The sequence below is a fragment of the Mus musculus genome, chromosome 4 (assembly GCF_000001635.26).
Source record: "Mus musculus strain C57BL/6J chromosome 4, GRCm38.p6 C57BL/6J".
NCBI lineage: Eukaryota > Metazoa > Chordata > Mammalia > Rodentia > Muridae > Mus > Mus musculus.
Genome location: NC_000070.6, coordinates 77,355,057 through 77,375,283, shown reverse-complemented (window position 1 = coordinate 77,375,283; position 20,227 = coordinate 77,355,057). Strand labels below are relative to the sequence as shown.

The 20,227-nt window shown below is 36.9% G+C and overlaps 1 protein-coding gene across 5 annotated transcripts in view; it reads left to right on the top strand.

Moving 5' to 3' along the window:
- Ptprd (protein tyrosine phosphatase, receptor type, D) overlaps positions 1–20,227 on the top strand; it is a 2,270,506-nt gene that overhangs the window by 836,459 nt on the left and 1,413,820 nt on the right. For all 5 annotated transcript variants that reach the window (NR_160919.1, XM_017320046.2, XM_030253324.1 and 2 more), the window contains exon 5: positions 5,143–5,184. The gene's annotated coding sequence lies outside the window, so the exon portion shown is untranslated. The remainder of the gene's footprint in view (positions 1–5,142; positions 5,185–20,227) is intronic.

The window sequence follows — 20,227 nt, the reverse complement described above, 5'->3', positions numbered from 1 at the left end:
GAAGCAATCCCACTAAAATCAGGGACTAGACAAGGCTGTCCACTTTCTCCATACCTATTCAACATTGTTCTTGAAGTCCTAGCCAGAGCAATTCGACAACAAAAGGAGATCAAGGGAATACAAATTGGAAAAGAGAAAGTCAAAATATCACTTTTTGCAGATGATATGATAGTATATATCAGTGACCCTAAAAATTCCACCAGAGAACTCCTAAACCTGATAAACAGCTTCAGTGAAGTAGCTGGATATAAAATTAACTCAAACAAGTCAATGGCCTTTCTCTACACAAAGAATAAACAGGCTGAGAAAGAAATTAGGGAAACAACACCCTTCTCAATAGTCACAAATAATATAAAATATATTGGCATGACTCTAACTAAGAAAGTGAAAGATCTGTATGATAAAAACTTCAAGACTCTGAAGAAATTAAAGAAGATCTCAGAAGATGGAAAGATCTCACATGCTCATGGATTGGCAGGATCAAAATTGTAAAAATGGCTATCTTGCCAAAAGCAATCTACAGATTCAATGCAATCCCCATCAAAATTCCAACTCAATTCTTCAACGAATTAGAAAGAGCAATCTGCAAATTCATCTGGGATAACAAAAAACCTAGGATAGCAAAAACTCTTCTCAAGGATAAAAGAACCTCTGGTGGAATCACCATGCCTGACCTAAAGCTTTACTACAGAGCAATTGTGATAAAAACTGCATGGTACTGGTATAGTGACAGACAAGTAGACCAATGGAACAGAATTGAAGACCCAGAAATGAACCCACACACCTATGGCCACTTGATCTTCGACAAAGGAGCTAAAACCATCCAGTGGAACAAAGACAGCATTTTCAACAAATGCTGCTGGCACAACTGGTTGTTATCATGTAGAAGAATGCAAATTGATCCATTCCTATCTCCTTGTACTAAGGTCAAATCTAAGTGGATCAAGGAACTTCACATAAAACCAGAGACACTGAAACTTATAGAGGAGAAAGTGGAGCAAAGCCTTGAAGATATGGGCACAGGGGAAAAATTCCTGAATAGAACAGCAATGGCTTGCACAGTAAGATCGAGAATTGACAAATGGGACCTCATGAAACTGCAATGCTTCTGCAAGGCAAATGACACTGTCAATAAGACAAAAAGACCACCAACAGATTGGGAAAGGATCTTTACCTATCCTAAATCAGATAGGGGACTAATATCCAATATATATAAAGAACTCAAGAAGGTGGACTCCAGAAAATCAAATGAACCCATTAAAAAATGGGGCTCAGAACTAAACAAAGAATTCTCACCTGAGGAATACCAAATGGCAGAGAAGCACCTGAAAAAAATGTTCAACATCCTTAAACATCAGGGAAATGCAAATCAAAACAACCCTGAGATTCCACCTCACACCAGTCAGAATGGCTAAGATCAAAAATTCAGGTGACAGCAGATGCTGGTGAGGATGTGGAGAAAGAGGAACACTTCTCTATTGTTGGTGGGATTGCAAGCTTGTACAACCACTCTGGAAATCAGTCTGGCGGTTCCTTAGAAAACCTGACATAGTACTACCAGAGGATCCAGCAATACCTCTCCTGGACATATATCCAGAAGATGTCCCAACAGGTAAGAAGGACACATGCTCCATGTTCATAGCAGCCTTATTTATAATAGCCAGAAGCTGGAAAGAACCCAAATGCCCCTCAACAAAGGAATGGATACAGAAAATGTGGTACATTTACACAATGGAGTACTACTCAGCTATTAAAAAGAATGAATTTATGAAATTCCTAGGCAAATGGATGGACCTGGAGGGCATCATCCTGAGTGAGGTAACACAATCACAAAGGAACTCACACAATATGTACTCACTGATACGTGGATATTAGCCCAAAACTTAGGATACCCAAGATATAAGATACAACTTGCTAAACGCATGAAACTCAAAAAGAGTGAAGACCAAAGTGGGGACATTGTGCCCCTTCTTAAAATTGGGAACAAAACACACATGGAAGGAGTTACAGAGACAAAGTTTGGAGCTGTGATGAAAGAATGGACCATCTAGAGACTGCCATACCCAGGGATCCACCCCATAATCAGCTTCCAAACGCTGACACCACTGCATACACTAGCAAGTTTTTGCTTAAAGGTCCCAGATATAGCTGTCTCTTGTGAGACTATGTCGGGGCCTAGCAAACACAGAAATGGATGCTCACAGTCAGCTATTGGATGGATCAAAGGGCCCCCAATGGAGGAGCTAGAGAAAGTACCCAAGGAGCTAAAGGGATCTGCAACCCTATAGGTGGAACAATATTCTGAACTAACCAGTACCCCGGAGCTCTTGACTATAGCTGCATATGTATCAAAAGATGGCCTAGTCGGCCATCACTGGAAAGAGAGGCCCATTGGACACACAAACTTTATATGCCCCAGTACAGGGGAACACCAGGGCCAAAAAATGGGAATTGGTGGGTAGGGAAGTGGGGGGGAAGGTATGGGTGACTTTTGGGAGAGCATTGGAAATGTAATTGAGGAAAATACGTAATAAAAAAATATTAAAAAAAAAAAAAGGAAAACTAAAAAAAAAAAAAAAACTAACAGAGAATTCCTACAACTGATAGACAACTTTTGCAACGTGTCTGGGTATAAAATTAACTTAAACAAATCAATAATTACCTTCCTTTATACAAATGCCAATCAGCGTGAGAAAGAAATTACGGCAACAACACAATTCACAATAGTCACAAATACTATAAAATATCTTGGTGCGACTCTTATAAAGCAAGGGAAAGATCTGTATGAAAAGAACTTCAGGTCCCTGAAAAAAGAAATAATATTTATTTATTTATTTATTGCATTATTTTTATTAGTTATTTTATTTATTTAAATTACAAATGTTGCTGCCCTTTCTCGTTCCCCTTCCATGAGTTCTTCACCTCATCTGACCTCCCATTTGTTTCTAAGAGTGTGCTCTCACTCTCACCTCATCCTGCTTGGGAAGGTGGAACCTGAAGAGACAGTCTCCAGTAGATAGACATGTTCCCCATTTGAGGCATGGGGCCACCTGACCATCTTGAAAAACTTTGGCCCAGATTTTTTCCTGTCTAAAGGAAATTCAGTGGCAAAAATGGAGCAAACTTAATTATTCTGAAGCAATTTATTTTTGACAATTAATTTAACATTTACAAACAATGCACTCTGAGAGCTCAGTCTCAGAGAATGATAAATAAGTTGTATAAAACTAAAAGTGCTTAATAATGCAAGGGACAAAAATTCAAATCCAGGAAGTATCCAATTCTAATTTTAACTACAAAATAAAGAATTTGAATCTACACTATTTTTTCTCTTTATACTTGTATGTATAAAGTAACTCTTAAGCCTCATATCACTGCCATCGTAAAGAACTCCTACAAGCATTTATGTGTACATGCATGATATATGCACATGTGTGTGTGTGTGTGCACATCTGTGTTCTCATGTTTCTGGACACACATGTACTTGCCTTTGTATCTTTATCTTTACTACATTGCCCTCAATTTAAAATGCTCACTGTCCTGGTTTCTTCTCAGTGTTAGACACACTTACATCATTTCTGTACTTCAACTAAAATCAGTTAGTTACAATTTAAGTTCAACAGACCTGATTATGCTCATAGGTACCTTTAAGAGACAAAGTTTGGAGCTGAGACAAAAGGATGGACCATCTAGAGACTGCCATATCCAGGGATCCATTTCATAATCAGCCTCCAAACGATGACACCATTGCATAAACTAGAAAGAGTTTGCTGAAAGGACCCTGATATAGCTGTCTCTTGTGAGACTAGGCCGGGGCCTAGCAAACACATAAGTGGATCCTCACAGTCAGCTATTGGATGGATCACAGGGCCCCCAATGGAGGAGCTAGAGTATCCAAAGAGCTAAAGAGATCTGCAACCCTGTAGGTGCAACATTATGAACTAACCAGTACCCCGGAGCTCTTGAATCTAGCTGCATATGCATCAAAAGTGACCTAGTCAGCCATCACTTGAAAGAGAGGCCCATTGGACATGCAAACTTTATATGCCCCAGTACAGGGGAACGCCAGGGCCAAAAAGTGGGAATGGGTGGGTGGGAGAGTGGGGGGGGGGGGAGAGTATGGGAGACTTTTGAGATTGCTGTGGAAATGTAATTGTGGAAAATACATAATAAATAATAATAATAATAAAGAACAAAGTGTTTTAAACCATGCAATGCAAAAGAAAATTGCTTTTATTTGTTGGTGTGTTTGTTGTTTATCATTCAAAGTAAAATTTTCACTTGTACATACTGGTATAGAAAACAGAGAATATTGCCTTCTGAAGGGTGAAGTTGTTGGGTTCTTTTATTTTAACATCAGGTTAGTATATTGTTAACTCATGAAAACATGCACGAATCATAACTTTTTTTTTTCTTCTTTATACATCTCACTGAAGTTCTAATAATTTCAGTCAGTACATGTGCCAAGCAAGTCATCAGATTTAGACGTGTGCCTTTATGGAGTATGTCTTTGAAATATTTAGAAAATAGAAATCTAATAGAACAATAAAATTGAGATGGAGATATTTGGTTCTGTTTCATCTTTTGATTTCTAAAGTGTCTAAGTTCATTTAAACACATTTAAGTCTATTATCTATGCATTCATTCAAGATTCATTGAGAAACTTTAATGCATTATTATCACAATAATGACAGGTAGCTTTAATTGGTCCCCACTGCTACATTTAATGGGCAAATGTTATCAGGATTTTATTATGTTTCAATCTGTTTGACCTGTTTCAAACAGAAAACTTATGTAGCATTTTTGAAAAGTGTGAAGCATGATTATTGGCATAAAATTAACAGAATTTTGAATCAGAATCTCATCCTACAGTTATTTCCGAGGCAAAAAGGAAGGCTTAAGACACAAAAGAATAAATTTTCTTAGAGGTTCGAATTGAGTGAGACATGGTTTTGCATAGTCATGGCTTATCCCTTTTGGTGTTATTGAACTTTAACTGAAAAGGTGAAAAAATGGTATATCTTTTTAAGTTAATAGGTAGATAATACATGCTGTGATCATTGATAGAGACTTAAATCATGTTTTAGTTTTGTGGCTTGGTATTAAACAATCTCTTATTAGTTCTTTTCTTTCTTTTATTAGGTTCCTGTCCTGAGACCACAGCAGAAAGTGCCTTGGATGAAGGTGTGTATGATTCACATTCTCTGGCCACAAATGCATATTTTTGATAATTATGTTAATGATACTTGGTTAGATAGCATTACAATCATAAATAGTATATGTTGTCATGTCTCATCTCACAATATACATGCATGAGAAAATCAGAAGTCTAATATTCAGATAAAACTATTGCTTGTGTACCAAAGTTGTTAATCCACATAAACTCTAAACAAGTTCCACAGAGTCTAGCAAACTGTTTACTATTGATATCGTCTCCCTATGACAATGAAACTATTCAAGGATTCAGGGAAGATGGATCTATAATGATTCTGGAAATATATTATTTGCTATAGAATATGTGTACTCTAAGTTATAATTTACAGGTGTCTAGACTTTCAGTAAACAATTTATTTAGAATTATCTATTAGTTTGACAACTATAGCATTCAGGAGTTCTCATAAACCTATTGTTCAGTAAGAGATACATGATCACTACAAGAGTGGTAAGGAGCCCTGTGTAGCCAGTTCCTGGCATCAGGCCTTTCATACTGGAATGATAACACAGCTTTACAAGTCACTGCGTTCATACCCATCCAGGAAAGTTGAAATGTAGCAATTGTTTCCTAAGAGCAGGGTGAACCCCAACTCTCATTCCTCAGAAATTTGGCCAAACACAAATAATAAACATAAAGCATGATGAAATTGTGTGTTTGTCTGTGTGTGTGTGTGTGTGTGTGTGTGTGTATTTAATTTGACTGCTTTTCAGTGTGAGCATCATAGATGATAGTTTCATGTCCTAATATCAATAGGCTGGGTATCCACAGGCAGAAATGAGATGCAGATATGATAACCACTACACTATAGAAGCTGCACTGAGATGAACATGCAAAGAATGGTGTTTAGAGAAACACCTGAGCGAGATGAGCAGGACAAGCAGGCACTTGAGAACAGTAGTGGGAGGGATGAAAACTGAAATTTGAGTAATGTTCTCAAGAGCTATTAAGGCCCAGTACTTTTCTCCAAAGGAAATACCAAGAGAATATTCACTTAAACTTCAACCTGCTAAGACAGGTTTAAGTGAACTATAGGACAAGGTAGAGAAAGAAGTTTTGATTCTTTTTGTTTTTCCTGGACTTAAGTAAATATCAAATAAACTTGGTGTCCAGTCACAGTATCTTTTTAGTTTCATTAAGTTGTCAGAGTACACTACAACTCTTCGGGGTTATAGTGCTAGAAGTGAGTTGCTGAGACAGTATTCTTATGTTTGTAAAAGTGATTCTACTTTAAAAGAAAAATTGGGTATTGGCTCCTGGTTAGGAAGAAATGTGGATTATGTATTATCATTAGTAATGATTGATGCTTGTCTGGACTTTTATGCAAACATAGCATTTGAGGAAACACAATTATTGTCTGATCATTGTAATTTAATTTGACTCAAAAAATTTTGGATGCATTCATCTTCTTTCTCTTCTATAAACAATGTGGAATTCTGTGAATGAACATGGGACTAGTTTCTTAAGATTTAAGATGTTAAAGAGGAGAAAGAGGAAATATTTTGTCCTTAGATGCTAATAATGTTTTAGGCTTTCCTTTTCTGTTTTATAAAGTTAACCCAGTATTTATATTTTCATATTGTGTGAATTGAACCATCTAAATATGTTTTTCTTTTGTTATTGAAAGGTACCAAAGGCTTTTTATGTTTTGTTTGGTTTGTTTGATTTTATTGTAGGGTTTGTTTTTTTTTTTTTTTTTCTAGAAATACCTTTTATATAGACTAGTCCCCAAGTGTCTGGGTCTACTTCAGTCTGTGTAATTGGTTTTTACCTCAGTTCATTTGTATTTGTCTCTCAAGGCATTGGTGAAATCTCAGATTTTATATTCTGTTTTAAAGGGGAATAAATTCCAGAAAACATGCATTATAAAAAAAAAGATTTAAGATGTTAAGTATTCTTTACCCATTGGACTTATTTTTAGTCACCTTTTAGAGACTGTTGTGACTTTGTAGCATCTAAAATGAATATAGTTGATTGGCAATGCCAGGTTAAGAATGAGTGGGTTCTGGGAGTTCTGAGTGTCTGTGTTAGTTGACACTGCTGTTCCTCCTATGGAGTTACAATCCCTTTCAGCCCCTTCAGTCCTTCCCCTATTCTTCAGTATTGGTCCCTGATCTCAATCCAATGGTTGGCTATAAATATCTGCATTTGCCTCTATCAGTTGCTGGTAGAGCCTCTCCAAGGACAACCATGCCAGGCTCCAGTCTGAGTGCACAATATGGCCTCAGTAATAGTGTCAGGATTTTGGAGTATGCACATGGTCCGGTCACTGAGTGGCCTTTCTTTCAAACTCTGTTCCATTTTTCTCCCTGCATTTCATTTAGATCAGATCAATTCTGTGTTAAGAATTTTGAAGATGGATAGGTGGCCCCTGCCTCAAATGATTCTCCAGGGAAAAGAGATGCTGGTGGGGGTGAGGTGTTGGATTGTGTGGTGATGGTGAGGCAGGGGAAGGTGGGTATGTGGAGTAGGGGAAAAGGGGTTAAGAACTCAGAGAAGGGTACTGGGAAGGATAAGATTTCTTGAAAGATAATTAAATAAAATGATTTAATACAGATTTAACAAATAATAAATGAATGGGTTCAGGCACAAATTTCCCTCATGCAGAAGTTTCAGGATGACATTTGAAAAGGAACATATCAACTAATACATGGAAAGAATTCAGTTTTGTATATGGCAATCCGGACTCAATCTACTTGCTGGGACTCTCTACTGTTACTCATCTCTATTAGTTTCAGCAGTGACTTTCTGACAAAGATTTGGAAACTACACTGTTTTCTAGCATAAATCCTAGAGAGTTATCATAATTTAAGAAAGTTTTGGGTGTGGTGTTGTTTGTCATGGCTCCAAAATTCTGGGTTTGAAGCATGGTCGTCACTTACTAGGATATAAGTATAGAGGAAAACTTGGGCCTGAACAGCAGGGCAAGCATACACTTGAGAACAGTAGGGAGGAGGGGTGAAAACCAAAAACTGAACATTGCACATAAGAGATAAAAAGGTTTAGTACATTTCACCCAAGGGAAATGCCAAGAGGGTATTTACTTAAAGTATGAAACCATGGACAGGTAGATATGAGACAAGATAAAAATTTGTAGCACTCATCAATGAATGTGAGAAGATCTATGAGCAAAGTTAAGTGGCAATGCATAGGGGAAGAACTTGAGGTACTTTGCACACTCTAAGACTGGCCCTGCCCCTTAGTCCTACTATTGTAATAGACTCTGCTGACAGCTGAAGTAAAATTGGAAATGGATATATTCCTAATCCATATAATTCCCAATCTAGGTGGCACCTTGATTTCAGACTTGCAAAGCCCCCATATCATATGTCTACAAGATGGTAAATGTGGTCGGTTTTAAGTAAGTTTGTTTGCAACAAAGGAATCTCACTGTTTGGGTATAGTTGTATCTCCTTTAAGTTTATGAATAGAAAAATGTGACAGCATTTTGATTATATTTAAGGAAAGGCTTTTAGGAAGCTAGTAGAGTTAAGTTATAAAAGTAGAAATCTTTCTGATAGGATCTAATATGGAGAATAAAGGATGTCCTTCACCACCTGCGTGCCAGAGAAAAGAGCACTGAATTAAATCTATTATGACAGTGTCTTGATCTTAGACTTTCAGTCCCTAAAACCGTGAGAAATAAATGTCTGTTGTTTCTACACCTGGTACGTGGCATTTTATTACAACAGCCTGGACTACGACACAATTTGATATCAAATGAGGTGCTATTGTGAATACAGCCTAAAGCATGGAAGGACTTTGAAATTTAATGGTGGAAAGAAGCTTGAACTGCTTAAAGGCACATGGTGGAAATTTGTTTGGCTTTGATGAAGCCTCAGCATGCTTTTAGAATCTGGTGGAAAATGCATTTTTGGTCCTGGTTGAAATGTGTTTGTGTATTTTTATAGAAGATTGAATATTTGAACAATAAAACCAGACATTTAGCTGATAACATTTCTAAGTGAAGTCTTACAAAAATCTTTGCTCTTCATGACTACATACTCACAAAGAGAGATGGACTGGACAATAGTTTGTTTTCTAATTCCTTGACAATGTATTATAAAATTTTGTTTATCTTCAACTGTCTCAACTCAGCCCAGTCTTATCCCATCTTTCTTCCAGGGAATCCTTTCTTCCCATGAGTCCATTCTTAACTGTATATATTTTATCTTTAGTTTTTGGATATCCTGGGTTTAGTTAAGAATCCTCTCAGAAGTAGAGGTTATTTATTAGAATAAGGATAACTTACCAGTGGCTATAGCACTGAGTAACCCAATACACACTCTTCTCAGTACATATTAACTACAGTACCTCAGTTATGGATAGGGCCTCATTAATTCTTCCTTTATGCCTGGTAAAATGGTGATAGGAATGATCTTGAGAAGGTTTTGTGTGGCTAGACACAGCTACACAAAATCATGAGATCAATGGACAAGACTAAAATGTACTGTTTCACAGAAATCTTGTTCAAACTCGTTGTCTTCCATTTTTCTTTTCTATTTATGCTTCCACAATCTTCTTTGATCCTTGCAGAGAATGAGGTAGATGTCCCATTTATAGCTGAATACTTCATAATCACTTATTTTCTACATTTTGACAGGTTATAAGTCTGTATAGGCCAATGCCTGCTGCCAGATGAAAGTTATGTGGTCTAGGATGAGAGAGACTCTAATATATGGGTATAAACCTTAAGAAGGAAGCTTAAAATCATTCCATTTCCACTTCACAAAACAACAGTAGTAGATTCTAACCTGAGGCATATAAACTCTACAATTACTGCCTCATGATTAGGTTTACAGTACCAGGAGTTAATTTCCTCCTATAGATCTAAAAATGATTGGTCACTCCTGTATTATTCATTTCAATAATAGGCATAACTTGCCAGACATATAGCTCTTTAGGCCCACAACTTGCTAGTATGATTGATAGCTTTCTTCCCCATGCAGTATTTAAGGCACATTCTGGCATGATGAAAGCTAAATGACAGGCAGAAAACTTCTAGCTCTGATGCATCTTGATTTTCCAATGTCCACACCACAGGTATGTGATGTCGTCAGTGATAGTCTTTTGATTGAGTTGTTTCAGACATCTCAAGTCATTATCAGTAGTTTCAATAATTTGAGGCTTTCTAAGACCTTATTTTATTGGTCAAGAAGGGTCTTTTAAGAAACAAGCTTTCCAGAACTTAAAAACTTATGAAATTTCTGCCCCATTCATCTTTTTTAAAAAAAATTGAGAAAATATGTTTCTAAAAAGTTATCAAGAATTTTCTAGACTATTACTTCAAAGCTTGGATAATGTTTTAAAAGAAGGTGTTCCATCATTTCAATTAAAATTATAGAAGTGGGGCAAAAGGAAAGCCAGCTGTTGTATGTTTGGTGCTTCACAGGACAATAGAGCTATGTGATGCCACACACATGCTGATCTTTCACCGGAATGAGGATGGCACTGAGTCTCAGAAAGTCACAACTCCTGCACACAACGTCTTGAAGAAGGTCCACCCTAAAGACGAAGAAGAAAAGGAGTCCTGCAGCTCTGGAGATGGGACTGTTGCCATATAGTGTTAGGAATATGTTGATACCTTTTGTCTTTGATACCCTCAGGTTCCAAAATGGTGAAACCTCTATTCCTGGGTCTTGATACACTGTTCTTACCACTATTGGTGCAGACTAATGTACCCGTAAAATGATCATAAACCCTGTGTTTACCAAGACAGAAACAGAGGAAATAGTGGGTTACAGAATGAGCCCCAGTATTGTCTTAGGTAACTGGAATTCTATTCTGTTTATGTAAAAATACTAGGTAAATAAGAAGACCACCTGGGTAGGCAATAGTAACTATTTTCATCTTTTAATGTAATTGAAAATTTTTATTGTACACCAATGTGCACTTAAACAAAATGCACTCCACATATACTCTGCCTGATTTTGCCCAATGGTAGCATTCTATAAACTTTACTATCGTATCACCACCCAGATGCTAAGATAGCTCTGACATTAGTATTGTTCAGACTTCCCTTATTTTTTTTATAAGCTTTTTCATGTGAGCTGTAAGTAGTTGATCACATACTGCTGCATAGTCACGACTTTAATAAAATCAATAGTTCCACATGCTCTGTGGGGTCCTCTGGTAACCTGCCTTTACCTTGACTCTGAACCCCCACAACCACTACTGTACTATTTATTTTTAATTTTTAAATTATATATAAATTAGATCCTTAGGAATTGTCTTTTGTTTTGTTCTGTTTTGTTTTGCTCGGTGTAATCTTTTAGAAATGTCTCCAGTTTAGTAAATGTGACATAGTCACTTTATTTGTTTATTTACATTTGTTATTAAGAAGTGTTCCACTGTGTGCGTGAGATACAGTTTGTCTGTTAAAAAGCAACTAATTCTTGCTTTTGCTACAACATTTTGTACAAATGTTTCTTGAATATTTATAAGAATTTAAGGTTACATATTTGAACATAAATAGATCATAAATACTAAATAGTGTTAAAATGGTTTCATTAGGATATATTACTTTTCCTGAGAAAAGTAGCTTGTTTGTGTATGAGAGAGAGAGACAGAGAGACAGACAGAGAGAGAGAGAGAGAGAGAGAGAGAGAGAGAGAGAGAGAGAAAGAGAGAGAGAGAGAGAGAGAGAGAGAGAGAGAGAGAGAGAGAGAGAGAGAGAGGGGGCAGGAGGGCAGGAGGGTTTATCCATCACTCAGAACACTCATAAGAATAAATAGAAGCTTCAGTAATAGTTCTAAAGACTGCAAGAGAATTAGTTCAGACAGAAAAATTACCCCTCTCTGGGACATCAGAGGATAGGAGATGTTTGGTGTTGAGTAAAGCAGAAAGTATTTTTTGACAATAACAGCTTAACCTAAATGCACTGTGGGCTGGAGAAGAGATAATGCTGGAGAATCTGGAACTAGAGATACAGATTTCTTAATAGGGGAAACTCACTGACAGTTCGTCACTCAGGAAAACATTGGCAGTTGCCAATACCAACTTCTCGGAGTTTTCAATCACAGACTCAGTTTACATTCACAATGTAAAGCTATTCAGTTCAAGAGCACAGACGTTCATTCAAAGAAGCATGGACGACAGTTTCTTCTTCCATCGGCTCTGTGAATTCTGAGATGAGGGATTATCCTAGAGAGCCAAAAACTACAAAATATGAGAAGAGGAGCAAAGCCTGAGTCAGTCAGTAGGTGCCCATCAACTGGAAAGTGCTCTAGTTTTGCAGCCAGTGTCAATTCAGACTAACTAAAATCCAGCCTGAACTATGTATTGTTATTAAAGTATCACAGGGAATCTTCCTAGGAATAAAATGACTAAGACAAAAGAGTAAGCTACTTGAATGTCAAGACTGACAAATGATACATACAGACAAAGGGATGGATTGCTTGGAACACTAATTTTTCCGTGAAGATCATCAAAACTTTTTTTGTTAAAGTGTTTGAATACTGAAGGTTTGAAATAAATATTACACTTTGTTTTCAATTGAACAGCATACTCTGATACTCTGACAATTCCATTTCCTTTCTACCTGAGTCATATCCTTGGTTCCTTAGTCCCATTTGAAAGTATACAGTGATTGAAGAATTACCATCATCGAGAAGAGAGGCCCCTTGGTCTTGCAAACTTTATATGTCCCAGTACAGGGCAATGCCAGGGCCAAGAAGTGGGAGTGGTTGGGTAGAGGAGCAAGGTAGGGGGAGGGTACAGGGAACTTTTGGGATAGAATTTGAAATGTAAATAAAGAAAATATCTAATAAAAAATTTAAAAAGAAAAAAATTACTAAACTGGTATATTTTTATTTGGAAGGAGTTCTGGTTATACATAAATCAGAGAGTGTTCCCTGGGAGTTGCAAGCTACACTTGCTGTTCTGGTTACTCTAGGTATATGAAGGTGAGTGAGATAGGGAAGTGACAGTGGAACAGAAATGGGGGTGATTGCTTTCTCACATTCTTCTAGTGATATTTGACTAGTCTTAGGCAAGGCATAGTACAGGGACATCAACATCCTACTCCTTTTGGCAATTGCCTGTGCATTTAAGACAGTGAGTACTTGTCACAACTGCTCTGGCTCTGATTTCAGAGTGTGCTGCAGATGGCCTCTCTCACAACCATGGATTAGGAGAATTTGCATGCAGAGCAATGCATCTTAATGTGACATCATTAGTGACAGGCCCATTGCATAATAGGTCTAACTAGGGCTATTCATCTCATCCCATACCAGACTCTCTCTCTCAAGTAACTACAGCACACACTTCATGAGTGAAGCTACATGTTTACACATTGCTTTCAGTAAGATAAGTGCCTAAAACAAAAATTTAAGCCTTATTCCCCAAAAAGTAATTGGCTAGAAGTAAGATTGATGGAATACTGCCTTCTTTCCGCACAAGAAAGTGATGAGTAGATATGGGAATAGTATTGCCATTATTTTGAACAATATACATTAAGTAGAAGAATGACTTTTTCCCCATGTTTTCTATGAGGTGAAGAGTGTGTAATTAAAACTGCAGACTAAAGAATTAGGCTGTACTAGGCTTTCATATGGTGGGTAACTGGGAACATTTTCTAGCAGTGCTAGAGGCTCACCCTCACATATCAGAGAAGGCTTTATCCAGACATAAGCACAGCCACGTTGCTTATAATTGTAACTTGCAATGATTAGATTGTGGAGGGATTAAGTAAGAATGTTCAAGAAATGGTTTCAATCAGGATCTAGACTGTGCAAAAAGGAATGAATCTGGGCAATAGTCCCAGCCATGGGCTGTAAGGACAGGGTGACAGGACTGAGGTTAAAACAAGCAGTGTGGGGGATGTGTTTTTGGAAGGATGTGTTGTAGCATGTTTATCTTATGTACTCTTTAGGAAATTATGATGGAGGTGGTGAGATCCACAGTTAAATGAGAACACTGATTCATATAGCACATGGGTAAATACATATAAGGAAAATGATGTAATTGATTTCAAACCCACATTCTTTCTATGAAATTATAATAACCAGCTTTAGATATGGAAGGAGAAAGTTTGTCCAATAATCTATTATTTTACTATGGAGGAGGTAATGATTTTATAATAAATTATGCTCTAAATTCTCAACTACTTTATCTCTTTCTGAAACTGTTTCTCATTTATATTAGAAAAACAAGTGGATGAAAACTGAAGCCATAAAATTTATATTGAAAAGTCTATGATTTCTTCAGACATGTAACATGCATCTGGTAGCTATTGTAAGCCTAGAACTGCTGTAAAAGCTGCAGATGCCAAAAGTACAGTCTCTTACCACTTGGTTTTTATCATGGAATCTAAATAGAGTAATGTGTGCATAACAGAAATTCCATTTGCAGGAAATTTAAATGAAGAGTAAATATTACATTGTATCACAAACACAATAAAAGATGAAAGTTTCCTTTGTCGGTTTGATTATTTTCTTTTCTGAACAATTCCTAAGGAAATTATCATGAAAGAAATCTAAGTAAACAAGGCCCATCTTTCCTCTGGGACTTGAATTATTGTAGTACTTTGTGTTGTTGATACACTGACTATAGCATCTAAGAGTAATTCTGTAAGAAATGTTCTTTTTCTTGCTGATTCCTTAAAGATCTTTTATGAAGCCTATTTTCCTAGTCACTCCCCAGTTTAAATGGTTGCATAGAAATTATTGCATGTGAAATAATACTTACCAATATAATACAAAATGACTTAAGTATACTGTAGTAAAAAAATGTAGTAATGCAGAATCTTTAAAAATATGGAATCAGTAATTAAATGATAGTCTGTGTTTTCTAATGACAAGAATACGAAATGCAGAATCAATTGGGTATAATTCCATTTTTTCCATTTACTGCTTTAAACTCCACTCAATGTGGAGTTGACCATCTTTAGGACAAAATTCAGTGGAATTTATACATTGAAAAAAATGTATTTACACCTTCTATTTGGTTTCAAAATATTTCACCATACCAAAGCAACATTCTTTACCCATCATTGGTTGTTCCTTCCCTTGTGCCACACTGTAGTCAGCCTCCTTCTGATTACATTATGGGGTGTTCTCCCTACACTCACTGACAGTCAAAGGTCGTATAAGCTTCTTGTGAGCGTTCAAGCACAATATTAAGTGTTAAGTAAATGTGGTAAGACATTTTAATTTACTTGGATCTGTGTTCTAGAAGTTCTGTTCAGCAATTAGGAGAAGAAAGGAGAGAATCACAGATGTTGGCTTGCTTGGGTTCTAAGGAACCTTACTACAACACCTGAAATCTCATGGCTAAAACAGAGTGCATTTGAATTTCTCTAGATATAATACTTTGGGTAAAGTGATTTACTGATATTAGAATTCAGAATAGACAGATGTTGCAGGAAGGATATACTATCCCTGGTATTCCTCGTCAAAACTAAGAGGAGATGGAGACTGGGAGACAGACATATTTCTCCAAGGTCAGAATAAATGAGTTAAATGTTAGCCAGACAGGGCTGAGCTTCTATAGTGGAGGTCAGATTGTTGTCCAGTGAATACTTAAGGGATCCATGATCACAAGATTAAAAAAAAATAAAAGTGTCATTGACATGGAGAAGCAAATAACAAAATGTAAAACATAACACAAATTATAAATACATTTTCATATTTATTTATGTAAGTTTTATGTAAATTGAAATATAGATGGAAATATATAAGAGGGATTGCATTCTTTAGTGAGTACTAGTGAGTATAGAGCTCTTGAAAAGCATATATCAACATGGGAGGAGGACTTTGGATACTAAGTGAGAATCTTAAGTGTTTTCTTTCTTTTTCCCTGCAAGGAGTTGTCATTTGCTTCTCTATTCCGATTAAGATTGGTGATTAGATGCCGACTTTACCCTAAGCAAAACACAGAGGCTGTATTTACTGAAAACAGAGCACATTAAAACAGTAATCTATCTTCATTTTTTTTTACTCAATTTTTCTTGAAAATTTCAGGAAGAAGAAAAAACAGTGATTATTTGGGGGGGGAAAAGGAAGTAAGAACACAATGGGTCTACATTTTATTATACATTTTACCAAATATAAGCTAGTCAGTGGTATTAAAATGAGAGTAACCTTGAACAATATTTGGTGTAGGTTTGGGCTGGAGCCCATAGAAGCAGCCACTTTTTCTTTTTTCACATATGCCATAAAGAAGTGGCAGGTACCCATTAAGGGTCTTTGGGCCTGGGCTATATATAATGGGGAATACTATGTAGCCAACAAACATTAGTGAAGGTAAGAAACCTCTACCTGTCTCTAGGTGTTCCTTTATTGCCCCGGTGGGGGGGGGGGGGGGAGAAACAGAAAAAAAAAAAAAAAAAAAAACCATTGCAAGCATGTACTATGGCCTATTCAACCACATAATGTTAGATATCCTCTTTTTCTGAACACAGTAAGAGGAGAACTCTACTTAGTCTCATTGACCTGACTATCTTGCTATATATGGCATTAACAACATGAACTACTTCTTAAAAGATCACAGGGCCCCCAATGGAGGAGCTAGAGAAAGTATCCAAGGAGCTAAAGAGATCTGCAACCCTGTAGGTGCAACAACATTATGAACTAACCAGTACCCCGGAGCTCTTGACTCTAGCTACATATGTATCAAAAGATGGCGTAGTCGGCCATCACTGGAAAGAGAGGCCCATTGGACACACAAACTTTATATGCCCCAGTACAGGGGAATGCCAGGGCCAAAAAAATGAGAATGATGGGGGAGGGAAGTGGGGGGGGGAGGGTATGGGGAACTTTTGGGATAGCATTGGAAATGTCATTGAGGAAAATACGTAATAATAAAAAAAAGCATATTTTGCATTTGTGTCTTTTTTATCATAAAACCTGAGACACTGTGCTATGTCCATGGGGTGGTTCAGTTCATGGCCCCCAGTCTTCTGTTGTTTTGCCTGATACAGTCTACTAAATTGTGATGCCTAAGCTATCACAAAATTATCTGAAGGTCTTATTTAAAACTAAATATTTCTTATCCTTTAAGACAAAATTTTACTCATTAAACGCATAATGGACCCTATAATATAATAATTATAATATAATTATAATATAATTATAATACAATAATTATGGTATTTTGGCTATACTGTGGCAGATAGCTTATAGAAAATACTGTGCATGTCAGATTCCTTACTGCCTATTATGTAAATCTGAAATTATGAAAAACAGATTTTCTTCAGTCAGTTTCTTCCAATTTTATATTTTAATACCTTTCCTTGAAAATGTATTCGAAGATTCATGTAGGGCATGGCAGGCAGCTCATTGATTGTCAGGGCAAATAACACAACTCTAATCTTAAAGACAGTAAGATATAATTTATTCTGGAGTCATTTTGAGTGAATATGGTCTGGGAACACATATTTAGCTTACCCAAGATTCCATGGTCTACTGTGGAAGCAGTTTCATGGAGTTTAACAGTTTTCAGAGCAAAGAGAATCATAAATCTAAGCAAGTTTAAAGTACATTTGTGGGTACATCAGAGAAACAGTTAAGGCAAGATGGGGGAAGCTTTTCTCTAGGCGTTAGAGGCTATCTGATGACACTCTCAGTTTTTGGCTTGGCGAAAGCTAGTAGTCTAATACATTTTAGGAGGCTTGAATCTATTAGTCATGGGATATTGGTTCAAACATTGTGGTGAACAGGGGGGCTAAAGCTAGTCCAAAATAACGTTAATTAGCCTGTGGACCTGCAACATTCCAACTTCTGCACACCTTTGCAGTTTTAACCAGACACTCACTGTAGATACAGCTGGTTTCTATTGCATTCATTGCATCATAGTAAGCATAGGGACCACTTCCAATGCCAAATGTAGAAATGACTGAGCAAGCTTCTTTTCATTACTTTTATTTATAAAATGAACACCGAGTGCTTATAGCAAGACAGATTAAATATCCCATTTATCTTCATGATATTAATATAGTTTTCACAAATAGACCCGTAAGCAGTAAATGATTATTCAGAGCAGAGCAGGCATTAGCACTGTAATGTTTAATTACATAGAACATAGTTTAGGTTTGTCTCTGCAAATGTCTCTTTGACCTTCTAACTGATTTCTCGCCAAACATCCCCGAGAAGCACGCAAGAATTGCTACTATTCATCACTATTTGCAGAGAGATTGAAACCCTGGGACATGAGCTGGCTTGAAGAGGGTCACAGAGACAGTCTCTCAGGCAGCGAAAAGAATTTATCATACAGGTCCTTGATTGTTAATTTTCTCAACTATAATAAGAGAGATATCCTATTTCCTATATCTCTTCCTAGAATATTGAACAAGTTATCAATTCTATTTGTATGGTGTCAGAATGAAAGACATGTGCCATAACGCCTCGATGCATTCTGTGTTTATCAAATTTGGCTTTTCTTGTTCATCAAATACCTTTATGCTATTATTTAATAAATCATTTATTCAATTAATCTATTCTTGTATGTATTAGATACCTACTGAGCCAATATAATACTTCTATCACTTTGCTAATAACAAATGCAATAATATTACCGAAAATAGTCATCCTCAATTTCTATAAGAAAAAACAACCAGAAAACAGAAAACCTATATTATGGAATAATACTGTGTTCAAGCTGTGTGGAAAGTGAGCTAAAGTTAAGACTCCATGAGTCTCGTGGACCTGTTTGTAGGAATCAAGAATTTTCTCAGAATACAGGAGATTTAAGCAAGTTATCTTTGTATGTGTGACTAAGAACTTACATGAATCCAAAGTACAGCTACATGCACAAGGGAGTTCTCAGTCTCTGTCCCATGAAAGATACAAATGTCCATGGTTGGAACATTATTTTTGAGGCAACAGTTACCTCCAAAGTAGACAGCAGACCCTATCGACACATTTGACCTTAAATCCTATGTACTTCCTTCATTAAATCTACCATCACTCTGTGGGCTCACTGACTCCACAATTTAAAATTGTATTTTGAAGTCCGTGCTAGCATATGAAAGGGCAGATAACATTTTAAAATTCTAAAACTACATAAAGGAAATAGTCATCTCCTAAATTGGCCTGGTATGGTTCAGCCTAAAGGGTATTTTTGCAACTAAGTAGGAAATCCTCAAAATGTAATGGAAACACTGACAGACATTTAACTATACCAGCTCTGGTAGGTCCAGCCATAATTCACTTCATAATACAAATTGATATGTTGTCCAGAGGGGTCCCTGCACTAGTGTTATTGAGTGTCTTTTAAAAAGTTCTGGTTCCAGGCTATGGAGCCACAAAATGAACCCAAATGATTCTTTCCGGATAAATTTGAAGTTGGGCTCTCAATTACACTAGGGATGTCCTTAAGGCAGGCAACATGGAAATGTCCTTTACAAAACCAACTAAAGTGAAAGAAGCAAATGGAATGAAACAAAGTTTGTTGTATTAAAAGTCTAATATTTCTTCCCGCAAGGCTTACTTAGTGCTGAGCACCCAGAGGTGAAGGAGGCTGCTCGCTTTGATGTAAGTGGGGTTAGCTGTTAAGTGGGCCATGAGGACAATCTCTGTTTGCAAAAATCATGTGTGATGCCAGAGTTCAGCCACCCCAGTGACCTTGCTGGCCAGAGTGCCCCATGACTTTAAATACAATGCAAATGAATTCAGTCTGAGGGGGCCCTCATTTCCAAGCTCTTCTACAGCTTTTGATCACTTCTTCCAAAAAGGTTCCGCCAGGTCACACTTAATGGATCTTATAAACAGTGTAAAAGGATTTTTCCAACTGTCTCGTGCAGCTAATAATTTGAGTGCGAAAATAACTGCCCTTTGTTCCACTTCTGTCCCCTTCCCCAAATGCAAGGTCTCGAGGTGCCTTTATTGCAAATGTTTAGTAATGGTATGCTTTTCTCTCAGGCCAAGATTTCTTCTAACTTTCCTCTTGGATTGTATAGGTGTGACTGCGAAGGCTTCACTGCATTCTTAAAGTACCACTGAATCCCGAAAAGCACTCCTCGGTACTTGCAGAAAATTAGGAGCAAAAGGAATTTAGTGTCAGCTTTTCTAGTGTAAA